This window comes from Entelurus aequoreus, linkage group LG13, assembly GCF_033978785.1.
Source record: "Entelurus aequoreus isolate RoL-2023_Sb linkage group LG13, RoL_Eaeq_v1.1, whole genome shotgun sequence".
NCBI classification, from domain to species: domain Eukaryota; kingdom Metazoa; phylum Chordata; class Actinopteri; order Syngnathiformes; family Syngnathidae; genus Entelurus; species Entelurus aequoreus.
Genome location: NC_084743.1, coordinates 10,808,535 through 10,834,866, shown reverse-complemented (window position 1 = coordinate 10,834,866; position 26,332 = coordinate 10,808,535). Strand labels below are relative to the sequence as shown.

The following is a 26,332-nucleotide window of genomic DNA, read 5'->3' as shown; positions in this document are numbered from 1 at the left end:
GATTTTGACCTTTCAACCATCCACCCACACTACTTTTCCAATATATCAAACGCAAAACATGTTTTCCATTTCCCAAAATTCCAGATTTTACCGGAATTTTCTCCAAATTGACATGTTCCACATTTCTCACCCGATTCCAACAATTCAACCATCCACACACTCCACTCACCTTGGACAATCAAGCTACCAAGTCCAAGAAAATTCCAGGAATACCCAGATTTCTCGGTTTTCCAAAGCCCTATTTTCCCTTTTTCCTGGAAAGTTTACACAGTCCACATTTCTCAACCGTTTTTGACCATTCCCCCTTCAAAACATTCCTCTTATTTGGGCCAACAAGTTTTTTTATTTTTTTGTTTCACGGTTTTCCCGAAATTCCAGGAATTCCGAAATACCCATTCTCAATTCAAACTGTCACTACGTCAACATTTTTCAACCGACTCCAAAAATTCCAACGCCAACCAATTTATATCATGCTGGTATCAATATTTTCAAAAATATTTTCCCAAATTCCCCAATTTCCAGGAAATTCCAATTCAAATGAATTGGACATATTCATAGTTCGACAATGCCCAAATTTCTCAAAATTTTGCTACGTTTTTAAACCGGATTTCGACCTTTCAACCATCCACCCACACTACTTTTCCAATATATCAAACGCAAAACATGTTTTCCATTTCCCAAAATTCCAGATTTTACCGGAATCTTCTCCAAATTGACATGTTCCACATTTCTCACTCGATTCCAACAATTCAACCATCCACACACTCCACTCACCTTGGACAATCAAGCTACCAAGTCTAAGCAAATTCCAGGAATACCCAGATTTCTCGGTTTTCCAAAGCCCTATTTTCCCTTTTTCCTGGAAAGTTTACACAGTCCACATTTCCCAACCATTTTTGACCATTCCACCTTCAAAACATTCCTCTTAGTTGGGACAACAATTTTTTTCATTTTTTGTTTCACGGTTTTCCCGGAACTCCAGGAATTCCGAAATACCCATTCTCAATTCAAACTGTCACTACGTCGACATTTTTCAACCGACTCCAAAAATTCCAACGCCAACCAATTTATATCATGCTGGTATCAATATTTTCAAAAATATTTTCCCGAAATTCCCCAATTTCCAGGAAATTCCAATTCAAATGAATTGGACATATTCATAGTTCGACAATGCCCAAATTTCTCAAAATTTTGCTACGTTTTTAAACCGGATTTCGACCTTTCAACCATCCACCCACACTACTTTTCCAATATATCAAACGCAAAACATGTTTTCCATTTCCCAAAATTCCAGATTTTCCCGGAATCGTCTCCAAATTGACAATGACCGGGCAATATACAATCTACTGCATATCCCACATTTCTCAACCGATTCGAGCCGTTCCAACATCCACACACTCCACTCACCTTGGACATTTAAGCATTTCAGTTCCACTCACGCGCATCGGCGGTTCTGTGGCCTGCGCACATAGAGCATTCACACATTCTCTCTATAGAAGACACCTTTGCGAAATGGTTAGTTTGGTAGTAAAATGTTCATGCCAACAATCAGTGGGAGTTCAATTTAATCATCCATGCACACAAACGAGCTACTAACGCCCTCCATGGCTCTTGAAGGTGTCTGTGGGATTCCACACACCTTGTGTTTGTCTGTCAACCTGCACCTGGAGTAGCTGCACCATCTGTGCCTGACAACCCCATCTGTAGTGTTAACAGAGGTCCAAACCATATGGTTGGTCACTGTATTCTCTTCTCTTTTCCTCTGTGTCCTCCACAGTACTTTGCTAGACCAGAACAGATTGTTGGTGGGTTGGTTTGGTTGGGTTATTTTGTGCATTGGCCAAGTTTTTGGTCTTTGCAATCCACTCGAAAAAGGGCCGAGCGAGACAGGTATTTTTTATCCAGATGATGCAACCATAGAAGTCTACCTACACTGCAAAAAGTCAGTGTTCAAAAAGAAGAAAAAAAAAATACAAAAAATAGGGGTATTAAAATTATCTGCCAATAGAACAAGAAAATGTGGCTTGTCAAGACTTTCCAAAACAAGTCAAATTAGCTAACCTCAATGAACCCCAAAATACCTTAAACTAAGTATATTCTCATTAATAACAAGTGCACTTTTCTTGGTAGAAAAAAAAAGAGACCTTTTTGCTCAATGTGTTGAAAAATATTCTTAAATGAAGTAAATGCTAGTGCCATTATCTTGACATAATGATATGCGCTCGGCATTACATTTCTTGAAACCAGCAAACTTATACTAAAAACTAATTTATTGTTCTTAATGGAAAGGCAACAAGGCAACCGCTTGTTACTCTCGGGGTCTACTAGCCGCTCAGGCAAATCATATTGTCTAACAATGCATTTTTCCATGGATAACATGACATCATCGCATCAAGTGCATACTCTTTCAGTCAATTAGTGCGCAAGGAATATATATATATATATATATATATATATATATATATATATATATATATATATATATATATATATATATATATATATATATATATATATTACATATTTACAGCCCGGCCCCCGGCCAATTTTTTTTATTGTCATTTTGAAGAATTTATCTGAATTTGCATGAACTATTTCAGTTCAAAATAGTTTGAAATGTCACATGTTAAATGTTTAAATATTAACTGTCAGTTTACTGCACTGTGCCAACTGTACTACTATATGAGTACGTGTTTTCTCTTGTTTCATTGAAAATAAAACGGCAAAGTCCATTTTCCTGTCATCTGTTTTAATCATGAGACACAATTGTGTCAAAGTCATGATTTTTTTTTTTCCCATGCTAGAAGTAAGAAATGATGACTTTAAAAAAGTAGTTTTATACTTGTGGGTGTTGATGACACAGCTTTGCAACAGTTGATATTCTAGTTTCAAGCATGTTTTACTCAATATAGTTCATCAAATCTCAGCAACAAGCTGTAATATCATCATTTAGGACCAAAACCCTTAAAACAAGTAAAACACTGCTTAGTGAGAAGAATTATCTTATCAGACAGAAAATAAGCAAATATCAGCCTTATTTGAGATATTTCATCTTACTTACATTTCACTTTTTGCAGTGTAGTGACAACAATGCAGATATCTATGAACCATGACCAGACAACGTACTTAAAGGCCTACTGAAATGAAATGTTTTTATTCAAACGGGGATAGCAGATCTATTCTATGTGTCATACTTGATCATTTCGCGATATTGCCATATTTTTGCTGAAAGGATTTAGTAGAGAACATTGACGATAAAGTTTGCAACTTTTGGTCGCTGATAAAATAAAGCCTTGCCTGTACCGGAAGTAGCGTGACGTCACAGGTTGTGGAGCTCCTCACATCTGCACATTGTTTACAATCATGGCCGCCAACAGCGAGAGCGATTCGGACCGAGAAAGCGACGATTACCCCTTTAATTTGAGCGAGGATGAAAGATTTGTGGATGAGGAAAGTGAGAGTGAAGGATTAGAGGGCAGTGGAAGCGATTCAGATAGGGAAGAGGCGGGTGGGACCTGATATTCAGCTGGGAATGACTAAAACGGTAAATAAACACAAGACATATATATACTCTATTAGCCACAACACAACCAGGCTTGTATTTAATATGCCACAAATTAATCCCGCATAACAAACACCTTCCCCCTCCCGTCCATATAACCCGCCAATACAACTCAAACACCCGCACAACACACTCAATCCCACAGCCCAAAGTACCGTTCACCTCCGCAAAGTTCAAACAGCACATATATTTCCCCAAAGTTACGTACGTGACATGCAAATATCGGCACGCACGTACGGGCAAGCGATCAAACGTTTGGAAGCCAAAGCTGCGTACTCACGGTCCCCAGTCCTCCTGGTTGTGTTGCTGCAGCCGGCCGCTAATACACCGCTTCCCACCTACAGCTTTCTCCTTTGCTGTGTTCATTGTTCATTAAACAAATTGCAAAAGATTCACCAACACAGATGTCCAGAATACTGTGGAATTTTGCGACGAAAACAGACGACTTAATAGCTGGCCACAATGCTGTCCCAATATGTCCGCTACAATCCGCGACGTCACGCGCAAACTTCATCATACCGAGACGTTTTCAGCAGGATATTTCGCGGGAAATTTAAAATGTCACTTTACTAATCAAACCCGGCCGTATCGGCATGTGTTGCAATGTTAAGATTTCATCGTTAATATATAAACTATCAGACTGCGTGGTCGCTAGTAGTGGCTTTCAGTAGGCCTTTAAATGTACACTATAAAAAATGACCATTAAAAACTACGGCAATCAATTGTAAAATAGCAACAGTAAAACAGCAAAAAAATCCAAAACAGTTGATCACAGTAGTAAATGCAGTGGATTCCTGCAAACCAAGAAACAGTACATAACCTAAGTGACTATGATTATTATACGTAGAAGACACAAGACTTTACTGTGAAAATAATGAAAAATTATACAATGCATTTGCAGACAATGGAATGTCTCAAGCATGCAAATAATCTAAAATTTACGGTATAGTACCGTATTTTACGGACCATAGGGTGCACCAGCTTATAAGGCGCACGGCCGATTGAATGGTCTATTCTCGATCTGTTTTCATATATAAGGCGCACCGGATTATAAGGCACATTAAAGGAGTCATATATATATATATATATATATATATATATATATATATATATATATATATATATATATATATATATATATATATATATATATATATATATATATATATATATATATATATATATATATTGTTTTTCTAAATGTAAAAGACTTCCTTATGGTCTACATCAGTGGTCCCCAACCACCGGGCCGCGGCAAGAATTTTTTTTTTTTTTTTTTTTTTTTTTTTTAAATTAAATCAACATAAAAAACACAATATATACATTATATATCAATATAGATCAATACAGTCTGCAGAGATACAGTCCGTAAGCGCACATGATTGTATTTCTTTATGAAAAAAAAAAAAAAAAAAAAATGTTTACCCCCCCCCCACCCCAATATGGCAATATCGCGAAATGATCAAGTATGACACATAGAATGGATCTGCTATACCCGTTTAAATTTAAAAAAATCATTTCAGTAGGCCTTTAAGGGATTCCACATCAACATACCGTAATAAGGTATTCTGATAGCCTGGAACGTGTTCACTTGACATTGTTTCCTCTGGGCTATTTCCTAAAGCATATTTACCGAGCTTAATGTGCAGATATAATTGAGTATTTGCTATAAATGTTGCGTATGGGTGAGGTAATGCATCACGGTCATTGCGAGCACTCCACATAAGATGTGCAGCTGACAGATCCAATATGTCAACGTGGTAAACAGAAGCTATTCACGCAGAGTGTGAATACATTGTCACTGTGTCGTCTGCTCTCAGCAGTAATGAACAGCGTGTGTTGGCAAAGTCAAGCCGACAGTGTTCTGCAAGTGCGGGGCAGGTCAACAAAATTATCTTGATTAAAAAAAAAGAAATAAACAAACAAGTTCTAATTCCTTTCAGATCAGTTGTGGCTGTGTACGAGCCAGGCCTAATAGTCTACTTTTGCGAAAGGGGGATTATGTTATGAGTTGGCGTTTCTGGGTGTTGTTGATAAATGGCTTTGCCTTTGCATAGTAGAGTTTTAACTTACACGTACAGATGTAGCGACACACTGTAGTTACTGACAGTGGTTTCCTGAAGTGTTCCTGAGCCCATGTGGTGATATCCTTTACACACTGATGTCGCTTTTTGATGCAGTACCGCCTGAGGGATGGAAGGTGCGTAATATCACGGCTTACGTGCAGTGATTTCTCCAGATTCTCTGATGATATTACGCAGCGTAGATGGTGAAATCCCTAAATTCCTTGCAATAGCTGGTTGAGAAATGTTGTTCCTAAACGATTTGCTCAGGCATTTGTTGACAAAGTGGTGACCCTCGCCCCGTCCTTGTTTGTGAACGACTCATGGAAGCTGCTTTTATACCCAATCATGGCACCCACCTGTTCCCAATTAGCCTGTTCACCTGTGGGAGGTTCCAAATAAGTGTCGGATGAGCATTCCTCACTATCCGACGCTAGCCGCCGACCTCACGGATGATCGGGTGAAGTCCTTCGTCGCTCCGTCGATCGCTGGAACGCAGGTGAGCACGGGTGTTGATGAGCAGATGAGGGCTGGCTGGCGTAGGTGGAGCGCTAATGTTTTTATCATAGCTCTGTGAGGTCCCGTAGCTAAGTTAGCTTCAATGACGTCGTTAGCAACAGCATTGTTAAGCTTCGCCAAGCTGGGAATTATTAACCGTGTATTTACATGTCCATGGTTTAATAGTATTGTTGGTCTTCTGTCCATCCTTCCAGTCAGGGGTTTATTTCTTTTGTTTCTATCTGCATTTGAGCCCGATGCTATCATGTTAGCTCAGTAGCTAAAGAGCTTCGCCGATGTATTGTCGTGGAGATAAAAGTCACTGTGAATGTCCATTTCGCGTTCTCGACTCTCATTTTCAAGAGGATATAGTATCCCAGGTGGTTTGAAATACAAATCCGTGATCCGCAATAGAAAAAGGAGAGAGTGTGGAACCCTTGTACCTAAGTTACGGTCATATCACACCTATCCTCAAATCACTCCACTGGCTCCCTATTGCATCCCGGACCCAATTTAAGATCAACCTGCTCACTCACCAATGCATCTACGGCAACGCCCCCTCCTACCTCAAGGACCTAGTTTCCCCTCAACCCCCCACCCGCAGCCTCCGCTCCTCAAACACTAACGTCCTCAAACCCATCAGGACAAAGTTACAATGTATGGGCCGCCGGGCTTTCTACTTTGGAACGCTCTCCCCGACCATCTTAGAGCACCACAGTCGGTCGACCATTTTAAGAAGGGACTAAAAACCCACCTTTTTAGCACAGCTTTGATCTAATTTCTCTGCCTTCTTGTTTTTAAATCAATCAATCAATCAATGTTTATTTATATAGCCCTAAATCACAAGTGTCTCAAAGGGCTGTACAAGCCACAACGACATCCTCGGTACAGAGCCTGCTTATCTGTTTTTTTTATCCAGTGCTTTCAGGCTCTTATTTCTACTTTATCTATGTTTCTGTTTTATCTAGTGTGTGTCATGATTCATTTCTATCTTAATTTTTTATTATATATTCTTACTTTCTATTTTTATTTTTAATACTTTGTAGCACTTTGAGATTTTAACAAATGTAAAGTGCGTAACAAATGCAATTCATTATTATTATTATTATTATTTATTAGAGCGAAAAAAGATATGTATTTCACTGCATTCTAGTCCGTCACTCTAACGTTCCTCATCCACGAATCTGTCATCCTCGCTCAAATTAATGGGGTAATCGTCGCTTTCTCGGTCCGAATAGCTCTAGCTGCGTTGAAAACAATAGGAACATATGAGGAAGGGAACAACTGACAACGTCACGCTACTTCCGGTAGGGGCAAGGCTTTTTTTTATCAGAGACCAAAAGTTGCGAACTTTATCGTCGTTGTTCTCTACTAAATCCTTTCAGCAAAAATATGGCAATATCGCAAAATGATCAAGTATGACACATAGAATGGATCTGCTATCCCCGTTTAAATACAAAAAATTCATTTCAGTAGGCCTTTAATCTGGTCCAAACACTGGAAGCCACAATAAATACAGCAAAATGGATCAAACAGTCTCTCATAGCAACAATATTTCCGACATAAACGAGATGAAACTCCGGGAACAAAAAGAGGAATGAGAAAGAAACAAACTATGTCAAGGTGACATCCTCAGCCAAAAAATGAAAGTCTCTCAATAACAAACCGAGCCGCCGAGAAGCCTGCGAATCCTTATCAGCAAACAATGTCCTGTCTCCCTAATCACAGCAGATGTGATAACTGAATTATCCGTCTCCTCCGATCGCTGCGTCTGATAGGCCAGCCTCACTTCCTCCTCTCCGGGGCACAATTCAACTGCGGCAGTTCTCAGCCTGACATCTGAACCCCGGCACTGATTGTATCTGCACAGTTCATCTGGAGGGACAAGAGGGATCGCACCAAGTCAATTGGCTGTCGGGGTCCGTTGGTTGGGAGCCAGACGTAAAGAGCCGTGCCTTTGATCTTTGTCACGGCTCATGCAAAACCCAAAACCAGTGAAGTTGTCACATTGTGGAAATCATAAACAAAAAGAGAATACAACAAATTCTTTTCAACTTATATTCAATTGAATAGACTGCAAAGACGAGATATTTGACGTTCAAACTGGAAAACGTTGTTATTTTTTGCAAATATTAGCTCATTGGGAATTTGATGCCTGCGACATGTTTCATAAAGCTGGCACGAGTGGCAATAAATACTGATAAAGTTGAGGAATGCTCATCCAACACTTATTTGGAACATCCCTACAGGTGAACAGGCTAATTGGGAACAGGTGGGTGCCATGATTGGCAGGGCCGGCCCGTGGCATAGGCCGTATAGGCAAATTCTGAGGGCGCCGTCCATCAGGGGGCGCCACGCCAGTGCCACAAATGTTGGAGAAAAAAAATAAATAAATAAAAGTTGGTAATATTATTTCTAAATACAAAAAATAATCCCACGTTAAATAAAATGCAAAGTAAAGCCTATTTAATATAAATATTATTTGTTACAACAAATAATATTCCCCCGCACGGTGCGCCCCCTCCCTTCCCGTATCATGACTCTTACCACATCAAAAAATCAACACAAGATGTCAAAACGGCCAAAACTGTCAGGTGCCCAGGGAAGAAAAAAGAGAAAAGAGGAGGAGAAACGAGAAAAAGACAGAGGTAGCAGGTAGGTAACGTTAGCCTACATGAAATTATTTGTCTGTTACAGAATGTGATAGTAACCTGGCTTTTTAGCATTAAGCTAATGTTACATGATTTGGCAATTGCTAATCAATAAATAGCTAGTTCTGTTTTAACGTCGGGTTAATATTGTGGAGGGGGCTAAACTGTTATGGAAAATAATAATGTAACGTTAGGTAATTACAGTACTCCCACCTTACATTCCTCAGGGGCATTTGTATTAGATCTTTTAAGCAGGTGTTTTTTGTTTACATTGTTATTGCCTTCTGGTTAGCTAATGTTTGCCCTGCAGGTAATAGTCACTTTTCCACCCCTTTATATATTAGGTATAGTTGTAAGCTTACTTGTTAAAGTGCACATGATTAATATTAATTAAGCAATATCACATGAGAGGGAATGCTGTTTTTTTAATTTGAGCACTGCTGTGATTCGGTTAAAGATAATCATAACATAACATTCTCAGATAATATGTTAATTTGCTTTCTTTAAGTAAAAAAAAGGTCAAAGACAAAGCTATTCGGTTTCTTGTGAGTATATACACTTCACTGCCGATGTGGGGGGGGGGGGGGGCACCTAAAATCTTGCCTAGGGCGCCAGATTGGTTAGGGCCAGGCCGGATGATTGGGTATAAAAGCAGCTTCCATGGAACGCTCAGTCGTTCACAAACAAGGACGGGGCGAGGGTCACCACTTTGTCAACAAATGCCTGAGAAAACTGTTTAAGAACAAGGCGACATCGGTGTGTGAAGGATATCACCACATGGGCTCAGGAACACTTCACAGAAACCACTGCATTAAATTCTCCAAATTCTGTGCCATTTTTAAACCCGATTCCAACCTTTCAACCATCCACCCACACTAATCTTCCACTATATCAAATGCAAAACATGTTTTCCCTTTCCCAAAATTCCCAGTTTTCCTAGAATTTCCTATACATTTCTCCCCACTGACAATGGGAAATAATAAAACATCTCCATATCCCAGATTTCTCATCCGATTTGAACCGTTCCAACATCCACAGACTCCACTCATCCTGGACATTTAAGCATTTCAGTACCAATGCTCATCAAAGACTTATTTGGAACATCCCTACAGGTGAACAGGCTAATTGGGAACAGGTGGGTGCCATGATTGGCTATAAAAGCAGCTTCCATAAAACGCTCAGTCGTTCACAAACAAGGACGGGGCGAGGGTCACCACTTTGTCAACAAATGCCTGAGCAAATTGTTTAAGAACAACATTTCTCAACCAGCTATTGCAAGGAATTTAGGGATTTCACCATCTACGCTCCGTAATATCATCAAAAGGTTCAGAGAATCTGGAGAAATCACTGCACGGAAGCCATGATATTACACACCTTGGATCCCTCAGGTGCTACTGCATCAAAAAGCGACATCAGTGTGTAAAGGATATCACCACATGGGCTCAGGAACACTTCAGAAAACCACTGTCAGTAGCTACAGTTGGTCGCTACATCTGTACGTGCAAGTTAAAAATCTACTATGCAAAGCCAAGGCCATTAATCAACAACACCCAGAAACGCCGCCGGCTTGGCTGTGCCCGAGCTCACCTAAGATGGACTGATGCAAAGTGGAAAAGTGTTCTGTGGTCTGACGAGTCCACGTTTCAAATTTGCTTTTGGAAACTGTGGACGTGGTGTCCTCCGGACTTTTGTTGCTTGTATCTGCTTTTTTGCAGGAAGATTAAAGCCTCTTTTGTACTCAGATAGTTAACAGCCATCTTAGCTTGGTCGACCGCCACTGGTTTTTTTGTCCGCTTCCTTTGATCGGGGAAAAAAAGGATGGTATTTACATCAAGCTGCTCTCATCACTTTTGCTCTTCGCAAAGCTTTTTTCCGCCAGCGGTATTAAAACGTCCCCGGTTCCGAGGGTGCCACTTTTTTCTGTCGGCTCGACTACGACCGACTCTCAGGGGCTTGTAAATAATCCCCGGATGCTCCTTCTATGACCTCAGATTGATCCACTGCAAGTAAGTCTTGCCGCCACGAGCATAGAAAGTGAGATCTGCCAGTGAAAGGTGTGAAAAGTGTTTGTAGCAGCCGCCGCTACGCCTCTTAGCTCGTGTCGGCAAAGCAGAAACTCTCACAACGGAACCTGCAACGTGAGTGGTATTTACAGGGATGATGGGTGCTTTTCAAATAACCATTCCTTTTTGTCAAACGGTTATATAAACAAAATTAGGGATGGCTGCCGAGTTCAGTACTTTAATACAGTGGTCCCCAACCACCGGGCCATGGCCCGGTACCGGTCCGCGGACCGATTGGTACCGGGCCGTACAATTTTTTTTTTTTTTTTTTTTTAAATCAACATAAAAAACACAATATATACATTGTATATCAATATTAGGGATGTCCGATAATGGCTTTTTGCCGATATCCGACATTCCGATATTGTCCAACTCTTTAATTACCGATACCGATATCAACCGATACCGATATCAACCGATATATGCAGTCGTGGAATTAACACGTTATTATGCCTAATTTGGACAACCAGGTATGGTGAAGATAAGGTACTTTTTTAAAAAATTAGTAAAATAAGATAAATAAATTAAAAACATTTTCTTGAATAAAAAAGAAAGTACAACAATATAAAAACAGTTACATAGAAACTAGTAATGAATGAAAATGAGTAAAATTAACTGTTAAAGGTTAGTACTATTAGTGGAGCAGCAGAACGCACAATCATGTGTGCTTACGGACTGTATCCCTTGCAGACTGTATTGATATATATTGATATATAATGTAGGAACCGGAATATTAATAACAGAAAGAAACAACCCTTTTGTGTGAATGAGTGTAAATGGGGGAGGGAGGGTTTTTTGGGTTGGTGCACTAATTGTAAGTGTATATCTTGTGTTTTTTTATGTTGATTTAATTTTAAAAAAAAAAAAAAAAGATACGGATAATAAAAAAACGATACCGATAATTTCTGATATTACATTTTAACGCATATATCGGCCGATATTATCGGACATCTCTAATCAATATAGATCAATACCGTCTGCAGGGATACAGTCCGTAAGCACACATGATTGTATTTCTTTATGGAAAAAAAATAAATAAATAAATAAATAAATAAATTATTTCACCCCCCCCCCCCCCTCCCGCCTCCCCCCCTCCCGGTCCGTGGGACACATTTTTCAAGCGTTGACCGGTCCGCAGCTACAAAAAGGTTGGGGACCGCTGCTTTAATAGACAGCCACCGAATTCTACTACCGAGTATCGGTTAGCGTAAAATTAAAATGTCGATATCTTTGTTGCTCGTGGCGAGGAAACAAGAGAGTTTCCACCACATTAACGTCCCCATTTACCCGGGTAAATAAAGTACCCACCAAACATTACCCGTGTAGATTTACTGTATAAAATCCTTTAATTTTTTTTCAAAAATCAACAGTGCGACTTATAACCTAATGTACTAATGTAATAAGCAGGGGCGTCCATGATAACGTTGCTTGGATGGCAACATATGTTACTCCAAAAGCTGTATGTACCTAATGGTGCCTTCACAGATGTGTAAGTTACCCATGTCTTGGGCACTAATACACCCCAATACCATCACACATGCTGCCTTTTACACTTTGCACCTAGAACAATCCGGATGGTTCTTTTCCTCTTTCGTCCAGAGTACACAACGCCCACAGTTTCCGAAAACAATTTGAAATTTGGACTCGTCAGACCACAGAACACTTTTCCACTTTGCATCAGTCCTTCTTAGATGAGCTCAGGCCCAGCGAAGCCGGCGGCGTTTCTGGGTGTTGTTGATAAATGGCTTTGGCTTTGCATAGTAGAGTTCTAACTTGCACTTACAGATGTAGCGACCAACTGTAGTTACTGACAGTGGTTTTCTGAAGTGTTCCTGAGCCCAAGTGGTGATATCCTTTACACACCGATGTCGGTGGTCCTCCAGTTCGAACGTTAAGTATCTTGTCTTTGCAGTCTGTTCAATTGCATATAAGTTGAAAAAATATATGCAAATCATTGTCTTCTGTTTTTATTTACGATTTTACACAACGTGTCAACTTCACCGGCTTTGGGTTTTGTAGTTACAGAGGACTTTAAAGTATTCAGTCGGACTTCGAAGTCACCACCTCTTAGTTTGAAGATGAACGAAGGAGCAAAGGAAATACGATCATATCACACCAATTCTCAAATCCCTTCACTGGCTTCCTGTTCCACTCAGGATTGAATACAAAGTCTGGAAATGCCCCCCTTACCTCAAAGAACTGCTCACCCCCAAATCCTCCACACGACGACACCTCCGCTCCGGACAGGCTAACCTCCTCCAACCTCCGAGGACAAAGCTACAAACAATGGGAGACCGGGCTTTCTGTTCGGCCGCTCCCAGTCTGTGGAACGCTCTCCCTGACCACCTGAGGGTACCACAGACTGTGCATGCTTTTAAAAAAGGCTTAAAAACCCTTCTTTAAAAAAATTTTTAAAAAAAAAGCATTTTTATAGATATATGCATACTAGTTCTAGCTATTAGTCTGTTCTAGTTTTTAGTTTTATTTATTTTAATTATCTTTTTTATTATTATTATTATTTATTATTTTTTAATACACTCTAGCACTTTGAGGTTGTTTGCTCAATGTAAAATGCTTTTTACAAATAAAATATATTATTATCATTAATAAACACGTCAAAACGTGCCGTAAAAGTAGTCAGTGACACACCATTTGTGTCGTTATTCATCTCGACCCGAGTGAACCCGATGGTAATACCAACATCCATCCATCCATTTTCTACCGCTTATTCCCTTCGGGGTCGCGGGGGGCGCTGGAGCCTATCTCAGCTACGGAAGGCGGGGTACACCCTGGACAAGTCACCGCCTCATCGCAGGGTAATACCAACAGGCTAATGCTAAATGACTTTGTAATAGTCAGCAACTCTGACTCTTGTTTGAATACTCAATTTATCAATACGACACAGGAGAACTACTTGACACAGAGAGGGGTAAATTCCTTCAGCGTCTCCACTGCCGTTATGCCGCTGACTGGCCAAGCTGTGCAGCAGGTGAGGTTGCATGTTTGCCTCATACCTGTGAGAATCCTGCGATGGAGGAGATGATCTTCTCTCATTAATCAGGAATGACCTAATGGAGGTCTACGGGCACAAACCGGATATGAACTGCGGCTATTTAAGGAATAATACCAATGTCTTTTTTTCCCCCTGCAGAGCAGATGGTAGCAATTCTGTCGGCTCCAACTAGCGCAAAGTGATTACGTGCGATGACGGCAAGCGTATCATTAGGCCTTTAATTGAAGTGGTAGGCAGTCTACTTGAGGTTCCCCGGGCCTGTGGAGAGGGGGAGTGTCGCCCCGCTCCATTTTCTTCCTGTCACTGCCACACCGTTTACATGTGTGCTGCATGAATATATCCTTCTCCTTCCATGTAAGCAGCTTAGTAAACACACACACACACACACACACACACACACACACACACACACACACACACACAGATGGCAGTGTCTGCTGGGGGCATCTAACGTGGCCGTGTGTGGTCGCGTGTCTGGAGTGCATGCCCGGTGGCATTTATGATGCCTTTGGAGAGGGCAAGGAGACGCTTAACCAAGTCAAACATCCTCCCACTCATGCATGGAGACAAGGTGCACACACACACACACACACACACACACACACACACACACACTGTGTCTGAAAGTGCGAGTTCATACAGTAAAACTACAAAAAGCCGGGTTAAATTTAATGAGGACCTATTTGTCATGACGGGGAAGTTTGTTCTCCCGAGATGCAAACTGACTTTTCTGGACAAGAGTAGCAGGTAGGAACATATTTATTAATCTAACTACAAGATAACAGGCAAAAACTCTCTTAACTGTGGCATGAAATAAACAAGACTTACGTAGAGGGTTGCGTGACAATAGCATGAAGCAAACAACTAGCATAAACTGTAGCATAGCGAGAAACATTCTAACATAACTATGGCATGGAACAACTATGAAACTGTGGCATGAAACAACTAACATGAACTATGTCATAGAACAACATGAAACGGTGGCATGAAACAACTAACATGAACTATGGCATAGAACAACATGAAACGGTGGCATGAAACAACTAACATGAACTATGGCATAGAACAACATGAAACTGTGGCATGAAACAACTAACATGAACTATGGCATAGAACAACATGAAACTGTAGCATGAAACAACTAACATGAACTATGGCATAGAACAACATGAAACTGTGGCATGAAACAACTAACATGAACTATGGCATAGAACAACATGAAACTGTGGCATGAAACAACTAACATGAACTATGGCATGGAACAACTATGAAACTGTGGCATGAAACAACTAACATGAACTATGGCATAGAACAAGATGAAACTGTGGCATGAAACAACTAACATGAACTATGGCATGAAACAACATGAAACTGTGGCATGAAACAACTAACATGAACTATGGCATGGAACAACTACGAAACTGTGGCATGAAACAACTAACATGAACTATGGCATAGAACAACATGAAACTGTGGCATGAAACAACTAACATGAACTATGGCATGGAGCAACTATGAAACTGTGGCATGAAACAACTAACATGAACTATGGCATGGAACAACTATGAAACTGTGGCATGAAACAACTAACATGAACTATGGCATTGAACAACTATGAAAGAACTAACATGAACTATGGCATGGAACAACTATGAAACTGTGGCATGAAACAACTAACATGAACTATGGCATTGAACAACTATGAAAGAACTAACATGAACTATGGCATGGAACAACTATGAAACTGTGGCATGAAACAACTAACATGAACTATGGCATGGAATAACTATGAAACTGTGGCATGAAACAACTAACATAAACTATGGCATGGAACAACTATGAAACTGTGACATGAAACAACTAACATGAACTATGGCATGGAACAACTATGAAACTGTGGCATGAAACAACTAACATGAACTATAGCATAGAACAACATGAAACTGTGGCATGAAACAACTAACATGAACTATGGCATTGAACAACTATGAAACTGTGGCATGAAACAACTAACATGAACTACAGCATTGAACAACTATGAAACAACTAACATGAACTATGGCATGGAACAACTATGAAACTGTGGCATGAAACAACTAACATGAACTATGGCATTGAACAACTATGAAACTATGGCATGAAACAACTAACATGAACTATGGCATAGAACAACTATGAAACTGTGGCATGAAACAACTAACATGAACTATGGCATGGAACAACTATGAAACTGTGACATGAAACAACTAACATGAACTATGGCATGGAACAACTATGAAACTGTGGCATGAAACTTTATATTAATTTCTATTAATCTACTTGTTCATTTACTGTTAATATCTGCTTACTTTCTGTTCGAACATGTTCTATCTACACTTCTGTTAAAATGCAATAATCACTTATTCTTCTCTTCTTTGATACTTGACATTAGTTTTGGATGATACCACACATTTAGGTATCGATCTGATACCAAGTAGTTACAGGATCATACATTGGTCATATTCAAAGTCCTCATGTGTCTTGGGACATATTTCCTGACTTTATAAATATAATATAAATGTAAAAAAAAAATTAAAGACAATTTGAAATGTGGACTCGTCAGACCACAGAACACTTTTACACTTTGCATCAGCCCATCTTAGACGCGGGCCCAGCCAAGGCGGCGGCGTTTCTGGGTGTTGTTGATAAATGGCTTCCGCTTTGCATAGTAGAGTTTTAACTTGCACTTACAGATGTAGCGACCAACTGTAGTTACCGACAGTGGGTTTCTGAAGTGTTCTTGAGCCCATGTGGTGATATCCTTTACACACGGATGTGGCTTTTTGATACAGTGCCGCCTGAGGGATGGAAGGTGCGTAATATCACGGCTTACGTGCAGTGATTTCTCCACATTCTCTGAACATTGTGATGATATTACGCAGCATAGATGGTGAAATCCCTAAATTCCTTGCAATCGCTGGTTGATAAATGGTGTGCTTAATCAATTTGCTCAGGCATTTGTTGACAAAGTGGTGACCCTCGCCCCGTCCTTGTTTGTGAACGACTCATGGAAGCTGCTTTTATACCCAATCATGGCACCCACCTGTTCCCAATTAGCCTGTCCACCTGTAGGGATGTTCCAAATAAGTGTTGGATGAGCATTCCTCAACTTCTTTTTTGCCACTTGTGCCAGCTTTTTTTGAAACATGTTGCAGGCATCAAATTCCAAATGAGCTAATATTTGCAGAAAAATAACAACGTTTCTTAGTGTGAACATGAAATATCTTGTCTTTGCAGTCTATTCAATTGAATATAAGTTGAAAAGGATTTGTTGTATTCTCTTTTTATTGAGCATTTACACAACGTGACAACTTCTCTGCTTTTGGGGTTTTGTCAAATCAAGCTGAATTAAATGACAGCAGCTTTTCACACATGAACATATAGTATGCGCGTCGTGTTGCCAGAAGATGGAATTAATTATGTTAATTTTTTCTACATGACTTAATAAGCGATCAAAGAGTTTATATTGTACTCTCAGGAGGTGTGAAGTGTATGACGAGGCTGATGTCACATGTCAGGCGGTGTTTCATTGAAGGCTCCAAACATACATTAGGTGTCTCATTTTGCAAAATAGCGCTTATCACGACTTCTCTTTTAATAGTTCCTGCCTATATCTCGGCCGGGAGGACCTTCAGGACGATTTCTCATGTAAAGAATACAGAGATGGTCACTCTCTCTTCAATCCCGGAAGCCAAACTGATTGCCAAAATGTCCTTAAAAAGGATACATAAGAGAAGTACCAGAACCAGACTGCAAAAAAAAAAAAATGATAGCGTCTTAAGAAAATTGCATTTGAGAAAGTGGATCGTTTGATTTCGACCTTTCCATTTCCCTCTCATTGTCACTGCAATGTGGCGCTCTCTTAGATAGCACACATGTCCCGCAGTACTCCTATTAAATGTCCATGCTGGTGAACTGGACGCCATCAATAGCACTTTACTGCAGGTGCTTTGTACAAACCCCGTTTCCATATGAGTTGGGAAATGGTGTTAGATGTAAATATAAACGCAATACAATGATTTGCAAATCCTTTTCAAGCCATATTCAGTTGAATGCACTACAAAGACAACATATTTCATGTTCAAACTCATAAACTTTATTTATTTTTTGCCAATAATCATTAACTTAGAATTTCATGGCTGCAAAGTAGTTGGGAAAGGGCATGTTCACCACTGTGTTACATGGCCTTTCCTTTTAAGAACACTCAGTAAAGGTTTGGGAAGTGAGGAGACACATTTTGGAAGTAGAATTCTTTCCCATTCTTGCTTGATGTACAGCTTAAGTTGTTCAACAGTCCGGGGGTCTCCCTTCTGCTATTTTAGGTGCCACACATTTTCAATGTCTGGACTACAGGCAGGCCAGTCTAGTACCCGCATTCTTTTACTATGAAGCCACGTTGATGTAACGCGTGGCTTGGCATTGTCTTGCTGAAATAAGCAGGGGCGTCCATGGTAACGTTGCTTGGATGGCAACATATGTTGCTCCAAAAGCTGTATGTACCTTTCAGCATTAATGGTGCCCTCACATATATGTAAGTTACCCATGTCTTGGCCACTAATACACCCCCATACCATCACACATGCTGCCTTTTACACTTTGCGCCTAGAACAATCCGGATGGTTCTTTTCCTCTTTGGTCCGGAGGACACGACGTCCACAGTTTCCAAAAACAATTTGAAATGTGGACTGGTCAGACCACAGAACACTTTTCCACTTTGTATCAGTCCATCTTAGATGAGCTCAGGCCCAGCGAAGCCCACGGCGTTTCTGGGTGTTGTTGATAAACGTTGTTCGCCTTGCCTAGGAGAGTTTTAACTCGCACTTACAGATGTAGCGACCAACTGTAATTACTGACAGTGGCTTTCTGAAGTGTTCCGGAGCCCATGTGGTGATATCCTTTACACACCGATGTGGCTTGTTGGTGCAGTACAGCCTGAGGGATGGAAGGTCACGGGCTTAGCTGCTTACGTGCAGTGATTTCTCCAGATTTTCTGAACCTTTTGATGATATTACGGAGCGTAGATGGTGAAATCCCTAAATTCCTTGCAATAGCTGCTTGAGAAATGTTGTTCTTAAACTGTTCAACAATTTGCTCAGGCATTTGTTGACAAAGTGGTGACCCTCGCCCTGTCCTTGTTTGTGAACGACTGAGCATTTCATGGAATCTACTTTTATACCCAATCATGGCACCCACCTGTTCCCAATTAGCCTGTTCACCTGTGGGATGTTCCAAATAAGTGTTTGATGAGCATTCCTCAACTTTATCAGTATTTATTGCCACCTTTCCCAACTTCTTTGTCACGTGTTGCTGCCATCAAAATCTAAAGTTAATGATTATTTGCAAATTATCAGTTTGAACATCAAATATGTTGTCTTTGTATTAATAATAATAATAATAATAAAGAAAATGGATGAATAATAATAATAATAATAATAATAATAATTTATTTGAGCTTTGAAGAGGTCAATAATTCATAACAATATTGATTTTAATTCATTATTATTTTTTGAGCGATAACAGCTTTAATAACAGCGTTGTTATTAGAATCAAAATTCCAACTTTATCCGTTACATTTCATTTGTTATTTCATATTGTTATGTTTTTTTGTTTTTTTTTTATTACTAATAATTTTTTTTTAAAAAGTGCTGCGGGCGTCACTTACAGTAGATAGTAAAAAAATATCACAGTCGTGATAAAATAGTATAACAACATGTTTTTACATAATTGCAAGTAAAAAATAGGCTAAATGTATACCAGTCGACCTAAGAACCACTCTTATTATAATAATAATAATAATAATATTAATAATAATAATAATAATAATAATAATAATAATAATAAAGAAAATTGATAAATAATAATAATAATAATAATAATAATAATAATAAATAAAATTGATAAATAATAATAATAATAATAATAATAATAATAATAATAATAATAATAATAATAAACTATAAGGTAAAGTGCAATATTTCCTCAAAGTTTAAGGGAATTAACCTTTTAATGAAGAAATGATGATAACCTCCTTCAGATGTTTATAACTTTCTCAGCATGAACAAAAGAATAACTTCATTTTTCAAAAACAGAGTTTTTTTAAGTAGCATTGGAAGTTTAGCGGACAAAATATATTTTTTTGAGAAAATTGACAACATATATTAAATCTTTTTTTTTTTATCTTGACAATATTTTTACACATTTGAAAGGGCTTTTATTAGGAAAAACCCACGTTTGTTGCCTTTTGGAACATATTTTGGGGTATTTTGGATGGTGATGATAGGTGCTGAAAATGTTAATCATCATCACGCTAAGGAGGTATTATTCAAATTTGACATTGTTTATGACAAAGGTCATTTGTTAGGTCCGCAAATATCTTTCATGAGGATATTAGCCCGTGAAGTAAGAATTATTAGCCTGTGATGAACGTTTCACATGTACAATGCACACTTGCTGCTGCTGACCCCCCCCAAAAAATAGACAATCCTAAAATACAAATAATACAACATTTTCCCCAAAAAATATGTCAAAGTGGAATATTTGATGTGAAATTTATTTGAGCTTTGAAGAGGTCAATAATTCATAACAATATTGATTTTAATTCATGATTATTTTTTGAGCGATAACAGCTTTAATAACAGCGTTGTTATTAGAATCAAAATTCCAACTTTATCCGTTACATTTCATTTGTTATTTCATATTGTTATGGTTTTTTGTTTTTTTTAATTACTAATAATTTTTTTTTTTTAAAGTGCTGCGGGCGTCACTTATAGTAGATAGTAAAAAAATATCACAGTCGTGATAAAATAGTATAACAACATGTTTTTACATAATTGCAAGTAAAAAATAGGCTAAATGTATACCAGTCGACCTAAGACACACACTTACTATAATAATAATAATAATAATAATAATAATAATGATAATAATAATAATAATAATAATAATAATAATAATAATAAAGAAAATGGATAAATAATAATAATAATAATAATAATAATAATAATAATAATAATAATAATAATAATAATAATAATAATAAAGAAAATTGATAAATAATAATAATAATAATAATAATAATAAAGAAAATTGATAAATAATAATAATAATAATAATAATAATAAAGAAAATTGATAAATAATAATAATAATAATAAACTATAAGGTAAAGGGCAATATTTCCTCAAAGTTTAAGGGAATTAACCCTTTAATGAAGAAATTATGATAACCTTCTTCAGATGTTTATAACTTTCTCAGCATGAACAAAAGAATAACTTCATTTTTCAAAAACAGAGTTTTTTTAAGTAGCATTGGAAGTTTAGCGGACAAAATATATTTTTTAGAGAAAATTGACGACATATATTAAATCTTTTTTTTATCTTGACAATGTTTTTACATATTTGAAAGGGCTTTTATTAGGAAAAACCCACGTTTGTTGCCTTTTGGAACATATTTTGGGGTATTTTGGATGGTGATGATAGGTGCTGAAAATGTTAATCATCATCACGCTAAGGAGGTATTATTCAAATTTGACATTGTTTATGACCAAGGTCATTTGTTAGGTCCGCAAATATCTTTCATGAGGATATTAGCCCGTGAAGTAAGAATTATTAGCCTGTGATGAACGTTTCACATGTCAAATGCACACTTGCTGCTGCTGACCCCCCCCCCCCCCCCAAAAAATGTAAAATCCTAAAAGGGTGGGTTATTAAACCGGGTTGTTAAATCAGGTATTTTCAGTAGTCCCTGCAAATTATTTCGGGGGGAAAAAAAACCTTCCACTCTTCACACGGCAAGAAAAATGTGGCGTTCAGTTACAAAACCGCGACAACGTGACGTTAACCCGACCCCTTGTTGAAAGAAAGTGTGACGGATGGATGTCATTCCAGACAGCTTGGGTGGGTTCCTTGGAGCGGAGCTATCCAAACACCTGGAGCTGTGTGAATTAATTGTCTATAACACGCTAAACTCCCGCAGAAAATGAAGATGGATGAGTCAGCGATGAAAAACATTCCAGGGTCAAAGGGCAGCGACCATCATTTCCTCTCTCCAAACATCAGCATTAAAGCCTGCAAGAGCATTTACTGGTAATATTTGTCTGCATGGGACTACAAAAAAACCCCAAGGTGAATAAAAAACACTTCAATAATAGCATTGGAATTGTCTAAATCAGGGACGTCTAAGTGGTTTTCACTGGGGGCCACATGGCTGTTATCAGAGGGCCACTTGTAACAGTCCAGGGGTCACCAACGCGGTGCCCGCGGGCACCAGGTAGCCCGTAAGGACCAGATGAGTAGCCCGCTGGCCTGTTCTAAAAATAGCTCAAATAGCAGCACTTACCAGTGAGCTGCCTCTATTTTTTTAATTGTATTTATTTACTAGCAAGCTGGTCTCGCTTTGCCCGACATTTTTAATTCTAAGAGAGACAAAACTCAAATAGAATTTGAAAATCCAAGAAAATATTTTAAAGACTTGGTCTTCACTTGTTTAAATAAATTATTTTCTTTTTTTTACTTTGCTTCTTATAACTTTCAGAAAGACAATTTTAGAGAAAAAATACAACCTTAAAAATTATTTTAGGATTTTTAAACACATATACCTTTTTACCTTTTGAATTCCTTCCTCTTCTTTCCTGACAATTTAAATCAATGTTCAAGTCAATTTTTTTTTATTTATTGTAAAGAATAATAAATACATTTTAATTTAATTATTCATTTTAGTTTCTGTTTTTTCGACGAAGAATATTTTTGAAATATTTCTTCAAACTTATTATGATTAAAATTTAAAAAAATTATTCTGGCAAATCTAGAAAATCTGTAGAATCAAATTTAAATCTTATTTTAAGGTCTTTTGAATTTCTTTTGAAATTTTTGTTCTGGAAAATCTAGAAGAAATAATGATTTGTCTTTGTTAGAAATATATAGCTTGGTCCAATTTGTTATATATTCTAACAAAGTGCAGATTGTATTTTAACCTATTTAAAACATGTCATCAAAATTCTAAAATTAATCTTAATCAGGAAAAATTATTTATGATGTTCCATAAATTCTTTTTTTAAGTTTTTCTCTTCTTTTCTTCGGTTGAATTTTGAATTTTAAAGAGTCGAAATTGAAGATAAACTATGTTTCAAAATTTAATTGTCATTTTTTTCGTGTTTTCTCCTCTTTTAAACCGTTCAATTAAGTGTAAATATCATTCATTATTAATAATAACATAGAGTTAAAGGTAAATTGAGCAAATTGGCTATTTCTGGCAATTTATTTAAGTGTGTATCAAACTGGTAGCCCTTCGCATTAATCACTACCCAAGAAGTAGCTCTTGCTTTCAAAAAGGTTGGTGACCCCTGTAACAGTCAATAATGGATCAATTTGATTTTATTATTTATTATATACATTGTTTTAAGTAGACTGTCCATTTTACAGTAAAAACTTTACATTTACAAAATGTTACTGTAAAATATAGTGTTTTGGGGGTTTTTTACAACATTTTACGGTAAATGGAAAAACATGATGTTGTTCATGGAAAAACAGTACAAGTAATTATTTTATTCTGGCAATTTAGCTGCCAGTTTTTCTACCGTAAAAACAAACCGTCTTCCCATTTACAGTAATACTCCGTTGAAAACAAGATTTTACAGTAAAATATACAGTATATCAACAGAATTTTAACGCAAAAAACTGGTAAAAGGCTGTAAAATGTATTATTCTATTATATATTATTTACATATGGTTTTATCTACCAAAATTCATCTATTTATTAAACTTCTTCAACTTCTTCTTCTCCAGATTTTGGCGCGCTTACCTTCCACATTTTTCACCCGATTCAAACCGTTCCAACTTGAAGCTGTTCAGCCTATTCGGGAATCGCGGGCTTTCCCTCGACAAATTCCAAAAATTCCCACAATTCCAGGTTTTCCGGGACATTTTTCCCATTCAAAATGAATTGGCCATTTTTCAAACGTCCACCGTTTTCACGTTTTTCAACTGTTCCAAACCATTCCACCTTCAACACATCCTGGAAATGTAAACTACTTTTTTTTTCCAGGTTCAAAAAAAATTCCAGATTCCTGGTTTTCCAAAGCCCTATTTCCACCATTTTTTCTGGCGACTACTCCTTCCACATTTTTCAACACATTTCAATCATTTCACCGTCAAAACATTCCTCTTAATCAGGACAAAAAAACAAAGTTTTTTTTTTAACTGGAAAAATTCCCGGTTTTCCAGAAATTCCAGTAGTTCCTTAATAGCATTTCTCAATTCAACATGTTACTACTTCAACATTCTTGACCGATTTGAAACATTCCAACACTAACCATTTCAAATTTTTCAGAAAATTCAAGTTTTTTACCATTTTCAAAAAAAATTCCAGCTTTTCCCGAAATTCCCAAATTGTTTTTAAATTCCCATTGAAATGAATGGGACATTCTTCAAAGTTCCACAACTCCAACATTTTTCATCTGATTCAAACTATTCCAACTTCAAACGGTTCAGCCTATTCAGGAATCGCGGGCTTTCCCTCGACAAATTCCAAAAATTCCCAGAATGCCAGGTTTTCCGGGACATTTTCCCCATTCAAAATGAATTGGCCATTTTTCAAACGTCCACCGTTTTCACATTTTTCAACTGTTCCAAACCATTCCACCTTCAACACATCCTGTAAATTTCAACTACTTTTTTTTCCAGGTTAAAAAAAAATCCAGATTTTTCCAGAATTCCTGGTTTTCCAAAGCCCTATTTCCACCCTTTTTTTCTGGCGACTACTCCTTCCACATTTTTCAAGGCATTTTAATCGTTATACCGTCAAAACATTCCCCTTAATCAGGACAAAAAAACAACATGTTTTTTTTTAGCTGGAAAAATTTCAGGTTTTCCCGAAATTCCAGGAATTCCATAATACCATTTCTCAATTCAACATGTTACTACTTCAAAATTTCTCGACCAATTTGAAAAATTCCAAAACCAACCATTTCAACTGATTCAGAACATTCAAGTTTTTAACATTTTCCAAAAAATTCCCGCTTTTCCCGAAATTCCTTAATTTTTTGGAAATTCTCATTGAAATGAATTAGACATTCTTCAAAGTTCCACAACTCCCACGTTTTTCATCTGATTCAAACTGTTCCAACTTCAAACTGTTCAGTCTATTCGGGAATCGCGGGCTTTCCCTTGAAAAATTCCAAAAATTCCCAGAATTCCGCGTTTTCCGGGACATTTTTCCCATTCAAAATGAATTGGCCATTTTTCAAACATCCACCATTTTCACATTTTTCAACCGATTCAAACCGTTCCACCTTCAACACATTTCTGGAAATTTAAACTACTTTTTTTTCCAGGTTAAAAAAAAATTCCTGAATTTTCTAGAATTCCTGGTTTACCAAAGCCCTATTTCCACCCTTTTTTTTCTGGCGACTACTCCTTCCACATTTTGCAACGCATTTCAGTTGTTCCTCCGTCAAAACATTCCCCTTAATCAGGACAAAAAAAACAATGTTTTTTTAATTGGAAAAATTCCCGTTTTCCCGAAATTCCAGGAATTCCGTAATACCATTTCTCAATTCAACATGTTACTACTTCAACATTCTCGACCGATTTGAAAAATTCCAACACCAACCATTTCAACTCATTCAGAACATTCAAGTTTTTTACCATTTTCCAAAAAATTCCCGCTTTTCCCGAAATTCCCAAATTGTTTTGAAATTCCCATTGAAATCAATGGAACATTCTTCAAAGTTCCACAACTCCCACGTTTTTCATCTGATTCAAACTGTTCCAACTTCGAAATATTCAGGGAATTGTGTGCTCTACTTCAACAATTCTAAAAAAAATTCCAGGATTTCAGTTCAACTTCAGCAATGGAGCATTCCTTCATGAATTGCCTCATCTAGTTTGATGGGTAGTTTGCTGTAAAATCCTAAGTCAAGCAGATATTTAAGTATTTATTTTTATTTCGACAAAACATGTTTGGAAAGTATGATAATATACTGTAATATTTGTTGCAATATTGGGTACTATTAAAGTGTATTAGGTATGCAATTTCAAGCAGTACATATATTTTGACGTCAAATTAAAAAAAATCAATGACATTTAGTGAGAAAGTACTTTATTGACAGATATCATTTCCAGGGCCACATCAAAGGATGTGGCGGGCCAGATCTGGTCCCCGGGCCTTGAGTTTGACACCCGTGGTCTAAATGATTGACTGGGCCGTGACTCTGACCTGGGAAATGAATAAGTCAGAAATATTGTCATTTTTTCCAGTTTGTCCGTGCGTCCCCCAGCTGAGGAGAGGTCAAGACAACATGCGTGCAGCTGCTTGGCTTTGCTGCCTAGAAACGCTAAATCAATCCACAGCAATGGCTTTAAAGTTGCAATTTCCTGCAATTTGTCAAGGAGGGAAGTTCCGCACGTTCTTTTTTTCTTTGGGGTTCTTACCTGCTGGGTGTGTTGA

At 37.8% G+C, this 26,332-nt stretch overlaps 1 protein-coding gene across 1 annotated transcript in view; it reads right to left on the bottom strand.

The window, feature by feature from the left end:
- The window catches only part of LOC133663173 (ephrin type-A receptor 3-like), an 843,338-nt gene that overhangs the window by 598,295 nt on the left and 218,711 nt on the right, over positions 1-26,332 (bottom strand). The gene's annotated exons all lie outside the window — the stretch shown is intronic.